Source organism: Hemibagrus wyckioides, linkage group LG07 (genome assembly GCF_019097595.1).
Source record: "Hemibagrus wyckioides isolate EC202008001 linkage group LG07, SWU_Hwy_1.0, whole genome shotgun sequence".
NCBI lineage: Eukaryota > Metazoa > Chordata > Actinopteri > Siluriformes > Bagridae > Hemibagrus > Hemibagrus wyckioides.
Window position 1 is genome coordinate 25,471,791 of NC_080716.1, and position 10,279 is coordinate 25,482,069.

A 10,279-nucleotide genomic window follows, 5' to 3' on the forward strand; every position below is an offset into this window, starting at 1 on the left:
GTCCACCATCGGACATTACCGTCGGTTGTAAACGTCCATTTAAATGATCAGAAATCATAGCTGAGTATCTAAATTTTTAACATCAACCAAACTTAGTTTCAGGCTGACGAGAACCAAAAAAATCAGTATAAAAAGACACAAAGGAATGGGATCAGCGCTCACAACGTAATTCATACAAAATCCGGACGAAAATATCACAAAATATCATGATGCTTGATAGCTGAACGATAGATAAATAAACATCTACCAAAACACTGAAGAGAAAGGAGGACAATTTGAAATATTCCTTCGACACCTAATCATTTGAAACAATTTGTATTTGTTATACGAATATTAATGCTAGCTAATAAAAATAAATGTTTTGTGACGTAATATTTACTTTATATTGTCCTATTTCCCAGCCTCAAATCTATCCATGTCATGATTGTTTGTTGGAGTTTTGGCTTTAATTACTTCAGAATACAAACCTTACTCTTTATCATAGCAGAGAAAACTGTTGTTTTAGGTTATTCCCACATTTTTAAAATTTGCACCTTGTTTTTAGACGCTGATTTATCGCTTCAAAGGACAAACTAGATCTAGCTAGCTACGTAAAGTCTCCACAAAGTTTTTAAAAATAAAAGCATTTTCTTGCCTTGAACCTCGTAATGAATTCCACGCCACACTCTTTCCCCTCATCCCTCATTACCAGGAGAATTAAAGCTTCTCCACAAATTAAAGCTTCTCCACAAAGCTTCATGATTTGTGGCTAGATTTCCAGAAAAAGGCTCTGTCTATATATATATATATATATATATATATATATATATATATATATATATATATATATATATATATATATATATATACACAAATACACAGTGGATCTTAATCCTACTCTCACACGAGCTCTTATTTAAAACGATGATTCATGAGGATGTAGTGGGACGTCAGGATCATGGAGATGAGCAGCGTTTGCCTGTGAGGGATTAGTCTCTCAGCCTGCTGCACAGGGGCGTAATCAAACCCTAATGCTCTCCAGCCGGCCTTTAATGCCGTTTCACGGGCGTATTTACAGACAATGATCTACCTATAAAGAAATAATCTAATTAGCGCTGTAATTATTATCCTGGGTGGCGTCTTTACTGTATAAGGAAAAGCAAATATGTGTTTCCATACAGTCAGCAAAGTAGAAAAAGTGCTCATAATTATTTCCTTAATCCTCATTATCTGCTCACTGCCTTACAGTGGATATTCTATCGAGTCAGATTATAGAAACGCGACCGTGAGAGGGGTGTAAAAAGAGCCGGGACGTCGGATCTTCTCTGGAATCAGAAGTTAAATAAATGGCGTTAATGGAAATAGACAGCTAAAAGCTGGGTGCGGTGGTTAGGGGATCGTCTTGAAGCAGGTGTGTGTACACAAGGTGGGAGTGAAAATAAGAGGTGAATGAACAGTGACAGCCACTGAACTGAAATCACCTTTTTTGTTGCAGGATTACAAAAAAATGGCCTCGCTTACACGACACGCTTCTTTCACACTTGCAAATTTCTCCGCGTTTGCACAACCCATGTCATGTGATTCATTCACCATGTCAGAGAAATGTAACAAATTCATGTACAAAACAACTCAAATGTAGCTGCAGTGAGTGGTATAGTTGTATATTTTGGTGTGTCGTATCACTTTTATGCTCAACCCCAGCTTTTAAGTAAGTCTGTGTTACTGATGGAGTCATCTGAAATGATTCATGAGTCAAATTCAACTTGATTCATGAGGCAAACGCAGAACCACATATGAACTAATACGCATTCATTTTCCCGCTCATTAAACAAGCCGGGCTAAACACTTTTTTAATTAAAAAAAATTTATATGCTAGTGTTCTGCTTTCAGATCGGAGTCATTTGTATTGTTCCCAAAAAGAAAAAAAAATCTATCGTTTAATCCCGATTTCATTACATTTAATTCTATCCGATACTTTGAACATTATTTCATTCTGTTGACTTTATCGTCCAAAAATCTTTGTATGTACAACACATTAATTTTAGCCAGATGGTCACTGTCTTCCTGTTGCCAGCGAGTCAGGATGAAGCATACACACTGCCTCTCTGAAGCTGTTCGAAATGTATCCAGCTCCAAAACATGGATATGATCTCATAATATTGATGAAATCATGTAGTGACATATCAATTACACATAATAGCTTCCTATATATGTGCCTTAATGGTATTTCTGACAGTTTGCTGACACGGCTTACTAGTGTGTGTGTGTGTAAAAGAGTGTGTGTGCTCGCATGCAAGCACTGCTGGTCGAAAAGTGGTGCGAAAACAAAACCCTCCGCAGAGGCCTGGAGTATATTATCACCCGGGCCTCTGAAGATCCCGCAGTCTCCCTCTCTCTCTATGCTAATCGTAGCCATTTGTCGTGCTGAAGGAGCCCAGGGGCCAGCGGAGACGCCTCACGCTAATCCCCTTATTTATGGAGCAGTAAGACCTCTGGCCATCCATCAAGGCCTGATTCAGGCTCCAGCCGAGAGTGCCGCGTGGACACGCACGGGTTAATGAGGAAGTAAAAAGACGTCCAGCTATCCATCACTCAACGCTGACAACTCCAGCAGAGAGCGTTTCAGTCTTTTCTCTTCTCTCAAAAAATCCAAGAGGGGATTGATCATGCGACCAAACTCTGCTCAGTGACAGACGTCAGACTTTCTTTGTGTCTATCAGCAAACACACACACACACACACACACACATATTTATACTAGCATCAAAACCAGAGTTCCTTCAGAATATAAAGATACTTTTCTTTAAAAGATTCAATTTCACTGAACATTTCATTGTTCACAAAAACACCTACTGAGATTCTTTTAGGGTTTTTCTTATTTAACGTAACATATTTGTCCTGTCCAATTGTCAAATTGTGTCCTACACTTTCAAGAAAAAATACTGCCAACACTTAGGTTTACAAGTTTAAAATAAACTGTAATTATTCTCATTTAACGTAACATTATATTGTCCTATTTTACACCCTGCACTTAAATATCCTTTATATTACGAAAACAAATTTGTAAACACCAAGCGTTACGATGTTTTTTTCAGCATTTAAGCGTTTTCTTCACTTAAGCATGCTTTATTTTACCAACAGAAAATTTCAAGGAGAATTTGTAAATGCCTAGTATTTCAATGCTTTTTTTTTTAAATAAATCAGATTTATCTTATTTAATGTAAAAATTTGCGTCTTGTTTCACGTTGATGTGCTGCGTAGAAAACACTTTTCAATTTCACGAAAAGAAACTTTTCTCATTTAACTTAACATTATATTGTCCTGTCTTCCACACTACACTTAGATACGCTTAATATTACAACAAAGAAATTGCAAACATCTAGCTTTCCAAGGTTTTTTTTAACAACGAGTGTTTTTTGAGCATTTTTTAAAATTTTCTTATTTAATATAAAATTCTTATTGTCTTGTTTTGTGCCCTACACTTAGATGTATAAGAAAAAAACTCGGAACACCTAACATTACTGTGTTTTTTAACAGTGTTTTTATTTTTTTATCGTAACGTCATATCGTCCTGTTTTACGCTCTAAACTTTTTGAAATAAATGAGCATCCTATAATTTAATTTATTTAACTAACAATTCGGAGACACGCTGCTTCACAGTGTTCAGAAAAAGTTATTTATTTATTTATTTTACTAGCGCGCAAAAAAAATGTAAGGAATTTAATTTCAAGATTTTTTTTTAAATGTAAAATGATCTATAATAATAAAAAGACACCTAAAATATTTTTTATATCGTATTTTTAAAAACCTACATGTATTTTTTTTTTTAATAAATTTTTTTTTTGTTTACAATATCACGTGAATATTTGCCGTTTATTTAAAAGAATACTCAAATAATAACAATAAAAACAAGAATAATTACATTTTTTTTGCAGTTCTACTACACTTCTTCCCACGCATGACGTCCCAGAGGTCTGTGCAGACGGCTGAAGATGCTTTTTTGAAGCTGTATCAGAAAGGTTGAGTATTTGAGAATGCTCAGGTATCTGAGGTTGTGCAAAATTCAAATTGCCAGGCAGTAGTGTTCTGGGGTTTTGTTTTGTTTTTTCTCAAGCACTCAAACCTTGAAGAACTCCTCCATACACTCAAGCACATATGGAGATTTCTTCCCCGTTTGCTTCTTCTTCTTCTTCTTCCCTGTCTTCAGGAGTCCCAAACGCACTTCTCCCTTCCAGACACTTGTATAACGTATGACAGCATCACAAACTGCCACAACACTGTGACACAAAAAATGCTGCTCATTATTTGCAGCACAGAACATTTCCCTTAAGAGAAAAGTGAACGCCGAGGCCAAATTTTCATGAGGCGTTTCCATGGTAATCGATACCAGGAAAATTCCTTCATGCTATTTCCCTAAGACTCGTCGCATTTACACCGTCCTGACGGCGCGCTCCTAACCACACTGCTTATGTAACCGAGGCTCAGAGGAAGCGACACGGCAAAATGAAGAGGTTTTTATCGGAATTAAAAATGGAGATTGATGAAATTCATCACTGGGAAGAATTTCTTCTTTTTTTTTTTTTTTTATCTCGGCTCAAAATGTCAGTGATAAACAGGCAGCTGCAGTTACATTTTCTGTGGCCAATTTCCCAGCTCTCTGCGTTAACGGCAGCAGTCACTCGCCCAGCATGAGCTCGCAGAGGAGCTAAAAAACCATGCGAAAAAAAAAAAAAATGCTGACTCCAATGTACACGGCCGCCCACACTCTCCTTGTTTCCTGAGCAAAATGCGTGTGTTCGCTGCTCAGTCTCGGCCCATGATGCAACATTTTCCCTGAGATTTTTGACAAGTGTTTTCTTTTTTTTCCCCTTCTTTCTTATTATTTATCCAATATTTCCACAATGGCCTTGCATCCACAATACTTAGTCTAAAAACAGCCAGCCTTCTCCAAATACCCTATTATAACACTTAAAGGTGCGGTCAGCAATTCTGATGCGAATTTGCTGAAGGAGAAATGTTTCAGAATCAAATGTAAAGACAATTATCCGCAAAAACAGCATTCATGTATATATATATATATATAAAGCAGAAATTCTGTCAGGCAGGTAGCTGATTGATGCAAACAGGAAGTACAATTGCTATAGTAAAGAACGGAGAAGGAGATGAGAAGACAAGACTGAGGAAGATAACAAGACGGATGCATGGTAAGACTTCGCAACACGACTAACGAACACAGAAAACACAATCAGGTCTAGAACACAAACCAAAAGAAATCAAAACAAAACAACACCACGCTCTGACAGCGACTCCTTAACAGACTCTCGGTTGTGATTGGTTGGAAGCTAGAGGTCCAGATAATTCAATATTTGTCTCCCATTTTTCATAAAACAGAGAGCGAGTTTTCCCCCCTGAGTGTTTGTCTTATTGAAACCTCCTACACGTATCTCACCAACCCTCACCAAATATCACAAAACAGAACACTGACTTATAAATCATTGACCTCACCTTTAAAAAAAAAACGTGAAAGAAAGCAAAAGGAAGACAGCTCTGAGACGCCCGGCGAAAACAGGTAACACGACCACGTTTCTAACATGTCCGTCTACATGCTAATGCGTCTGCCGTGCTCCGTTTTAAAGGCTCTATCGTCTGACTTTCAGATTTCAAGGATGACTTGCATTACATGTTGTGTCTACAAGGTCGAAAATCAATACGTTTTAAGCTCAATCCCAACCTTATTTGCTCTGCTCCTATCAGACTTTCCAGAGTTGGACGTGAGGATAGGTGGGCGTGCAGCCGAGACGAAGTAGAAGTCTGAAGAGGACGGATTCGGAGAGAGAGAGAGAGAGAGAGAGAGAGAGAGAGAGAGAGAGAGAGAGAGAGATAGAGAGAGAGAGGAGGGTTTGACTGATGTGACGCTGCTGACACTGTTGTTACATCCACATGTAGCCCATAAAACAGAGAGCGACAGCTGTCAAAGTCGCAGTGAGTGAAGCAGGCAGGTGGGACAGCAAGGATTCCCTCACGCGTTCCTCACCGGCTCTCAACGCAAGAAACCTAGCTCTCTCTCTTTCTCTCTCTGTCTCATTTTTTTCCTTGTGTGTGTGTGTGTGCACTTGGACTCTCTCAGAGAAACCCAACAATGTCCAAGTAGCTTTAATGACTCACCTAATTGCCCCTTTAAGCTCCTGGCAAAATTTGACTCACTGAACAGAGCGAGCGAGACGCTCTTTTTCATATGACACCACACTCAGAGTGACTAAGTGCTCCGTCAAACATGACCGTGAGCCCTGCTACTGATTAAAAAAGGCATGGCGGACGTGCCAGCGTTCAGATAGAAGCATGTACGTTTCGTGAGAAAACGTTTACATTCACTGCACTGTTATGTGCAGAGAAAAAGAAAAAAAAAGATTACAACATTATTAATGTCAATGTGTTCTACGTGCTGCCTAGACGAGCTATAATAAATTTAAAAAAAAGAAAGACTTCATATATCACACGAGAGCATGTGGCGGAATTCCCTCAGCAAATCCGGTAGCTAATACATGCCATATTTGTTTTCGTATGTATTCTCACTCCTGTTCTTGCACTACATTAACAGAAACATAACAAACATCACAGTGCAGCTCCAAAGCTAGTACAAAGCAATTAAAGGTGTTGTAAGCGTATTTTATGCGAAGACATAACGGTTTTCGAGACGCCTTTCCGCCTTTTGCATAGACAACTCGCTTGAAGAAAACACGGCTGCCGTGTGTATATCTAACAGCTCCGCTCGCTGCTTGGGTGACCTTGAAATAAAGAAGAAAGAAAGAAAAAAAAAGTTTCCAAGTTCTCTCCAGACGTCCAGTGCAGGACGTCGTCATGAGAAAGAAGTCGACAGTATCGTAAAGCCTGTTACGGATTCTTACGTCTGCTCGAGCGATCTTTTGTAAATCTTTACCAGCTTTGAACACTGAGCATATGGAAAGTAACAGCAGGATGAATAACTTCTGAATGCTGAATGTAATAAATCAGAAAATATATTAAAGGCATAATTATATTTTAAATTACTATTCTGTAGAGTGGTAATTGTTATTATTATTATTATTATTATTATTATTATTATTAATTATTATTATATAGCAGATTTTATTTGTTTTAGATAATTATTATTAGTAGTAAAAATTGCTAAAATTTATTTCAAGCAATATATATTGTGGGCAGCCACAAAGTGCTAGTGTGTGTGTGTGTGTGTGTGTGTGTGTTTGAGAGAGAGAGAGAGAGAGAGAGAGAGAGAGAGACTATATATTTCAGAAATGGAAACTAATAAGGCAAATATAAATATAATCTATACACCAGCTATGAATATACCACAGAGTTTATTGCAGCTGCGAGATCTAACCTCTAAAACATGACTACAGCTCATACTACAGCCCCCCCCCCGTCTCAGATTTACCCCCCTGCCACCACCACCAGCACCATTCCATCCTTAGTGAAACTTGGGTTAGAGTAGGGAGGAGTGGAGGCCTGAGCTTCCTGCATTGAAAGTGCAGACACTTTCATATGCAAATGTCAAAAGAAAAAAGAAAAAAAAAACGCTAATAACGTTTCCAAGCACGATAGTGCGCATGCGCGAAGATACGAAGGCCTACCGTAGGAATAGGGTTTTATTAGCCTGGGTTGCGGTTTACGGTGTGATTAAGGTAACTTTGACGTAGCAGTCTAGTACAACTTGGAAATCTGTTAAAAGTGGTGGTGGTGGTGGTGGGAGGGTTTAAGAGCAGACCCAGGGTATTTTCTTTCTTCTTTTTTTTTTTGTTTTGGGTTTTTTCCCCGTTCTATTGACATGTAACTGCTTTCATATGCAAATTAGTACGGTTAAGAAATTTCGCACTTGCGTGAATTCAGGGGCCATTTGTACTGTGTGTATGTGTGTGTGTGTGTGTGTGTGTGTGTGTGTGGTGCTATGAGGTGACACCAAGACGGCCAGGACAAACTGGACCAAATGGGACAAGCGGGGACGCGCGCGGTGTTGCCAGAGCCAGATTAGGCGCGCTCTCGTGCGCGTGTGATCACAATCCCTTTTTGCATTTTAATGTTCCGTATTTATTTGCAAAAAATAAAATAAAGTATCACTCTTGGATGGTAAACTAGTGCATCTAGTGGATTTTAAACTAATCGATTTCGATCTGGCAACCCCGTGAAGAGGTGGGGGTGAAGCTTCAACAACGGCGCATTTGTTCCCAAGAAATTCCTCTCCGGCTTTGCTTGTCTGTTACAGCGGCGAAGTGAATAAGGGAATAAGGGAATAAGCACGACTGAGTGAGTACTACTAGACCACTAGACTATGCGGCCTACAGTCGGCCTAATTACTGCAATAAAAAGGAAAAGAAAAGAAAAGAAAAGATTTCATCCCACACAAGAAAGAAAGCAAGTCTGCCTGCTCCAGACATTAAGTTTGGGGAAACTGTGTGCTAGACAGAAAAATCATATATATATATGATGAATTTCACCATATATTTTTTCTACACACACTCCACATTGTTTTTGAAAGATCTCTGAGAGTTTGTCGGCCTTGTTTCAAGTCATGTAGAAATCGCTTTATTCTTTCATTAGTGCCACTTAAAACGGAATTTGTGCAATTAAAGCCGCATTTACTTTGCTTGCCTCGCACACACACACACACACAGTTAGAGAGAGAGTAGTGTAAGTAGAGTGCACACTGGGCATCAGTGTGTGTGTGTGTGTGTGTGTGTGTGTCAGTCAGCAAGGCTGGTTTAAACCCATAGGTGAAATATACATGTGCAGTAAAAAGATCTCCTATGTGCCGCAGTTTATTGTAAACAATTCCTCAATTACAATCAATATTTATTTGCTCCTAGATACAAAGTTGCTTATTCTTATTTAAACAGCATTAAAAAACACAAGGTCACAGTGGCAAACTGGTGCTTTCTTTAAATAAATAAATAAATAAATAAATAAATAAATAAAGTGCATTCCCTGGAGTTATCAGGAGTGTTTTGATCTCTTTAGCACAGGATCCGTCTCCCAATTTCATGACTGATTTCATGCTTTCGAGCCCACAATTTAAAATCCCATCGCCCTTAATCCGACCGAGATTAGGGTTTAACGGGGTTTTAACGGGCAACACAACATCTGGCAGTGTGCTCATTTTCAGAATAAAAAGATAAAAAAAAAGGTCTGTAAATTTACAAACGGTTCGTTTTTTGCAAGGAATGATCGACACGGAGCTCGAGCGATGTCGGGATTAAAGCGCAACCACCAGCCAGTGTAGCCTCCAGCTTTTCGCAATGGGACAAAATACCTACACACACTCCAGCAAACGTCCAAAAACCTGAAAGTTCACTCACCGGACTTCGATGTATATCTATGCGCGCCCTGTTGCGCACAAATGAAAAAAAAAAAACCATAACGCAAACCAGCGTTGCAGGAGCGCGCGCTCGCTTTTCCATGCACAGTGTGTGTGTGTGTGTGTGTGTGTGCGGTGAGAAATAAGCGGTTATAGCAGGTTTACTTACCCACTGAACTGCGGTCCGCTTTGGTGCAGCACCACAAAAAGCCTTCACACGTCTCACGTAGCGGCTCCCAGCCACCGGCTAAACTCCATCACCAAAAAGCGCACGGCTAGGGGGTGAAACCGGACCGGTGTGTTTTCTTTTGCGCGCAGGAAAAAAAAAGTAAAGACCCCGTGTATGAATGAGAGCGCGAGAGACTGAGAGAGAGAGGGAGAGAGAGAGGGAAAGCAAACCCGCCGGCGCTCAGACGCGAGTCAAAATCGACGCGAAACACCGTCTCGGCATGGTTCAGAGAAAGAAAATCGACTGCTGCTGTGAACAGAGGAGTGGAGAGAGAGAGCACAGACTCGGTGAAGACTCGACTGGAAGTGAACTTGCAGCTCCAACGCGCTCACGGTCCAGCTCCGAGCTCCGACAGCAGGATGTCAGAAATGCACAGGGGCCGCTGGAGTGTGTCTCTGCAGCAGCTGCGTTTGAAACGAGGACGCACACAAAACCCGGACAGGACCGACCAGTGGATTGCACAGAAACTGGAACTGGAACAATGAGAACGCTCACGTCCCAACCCCTAACTGTTGACTGCTAGAAAGATTAAAGGTGCAATCAGCGATTTAAAAAAAAAAAAATAAATATATATATATATATATATATATATATATATATATATATATATATATATATATATAATTTATATTAAAGGAGCGCATTTTCTAATATTTGTCACATTTCATAATACTAAAAACATTCCCACCTATCCTCATCACACGTACAATCCACAAAGCCCATTTT

General features: G+C 39.5%; 1 protein-coding gene across 8 annotated transcripts in view; it reads right to left on the minus strand.

Moving 5' to 3' along the window:
* Positions 1 to 9,976, minus strand: part of LOC131356088 (adhesion G protein-coupled receptor L2-like) — a 133,970-nt gene extending 123,994 nt beyond the window's left edge. For 3 of the 8 annotated variants that reach the window (XM_058394884.1, XM_058394883.1, XM_058394889.1), the window contains exon 1: positions 9,494 to 9,974. The gene's annotated coding sequence lies outside the window, so the exon portion shown is untranslated. Of the gene's footprint in view, positions 1 to 9,493 lie in introns of all 8 variants that reach the window. The other 5 variants (XM_058394887.1, XM_058394888.1, XM_058394885.1 and 2 more) reach the window with 4 other exon arrangements.
* Between the last annotated feature and the right edge of the window lie 303 nt (positions 9,977 to 10,279).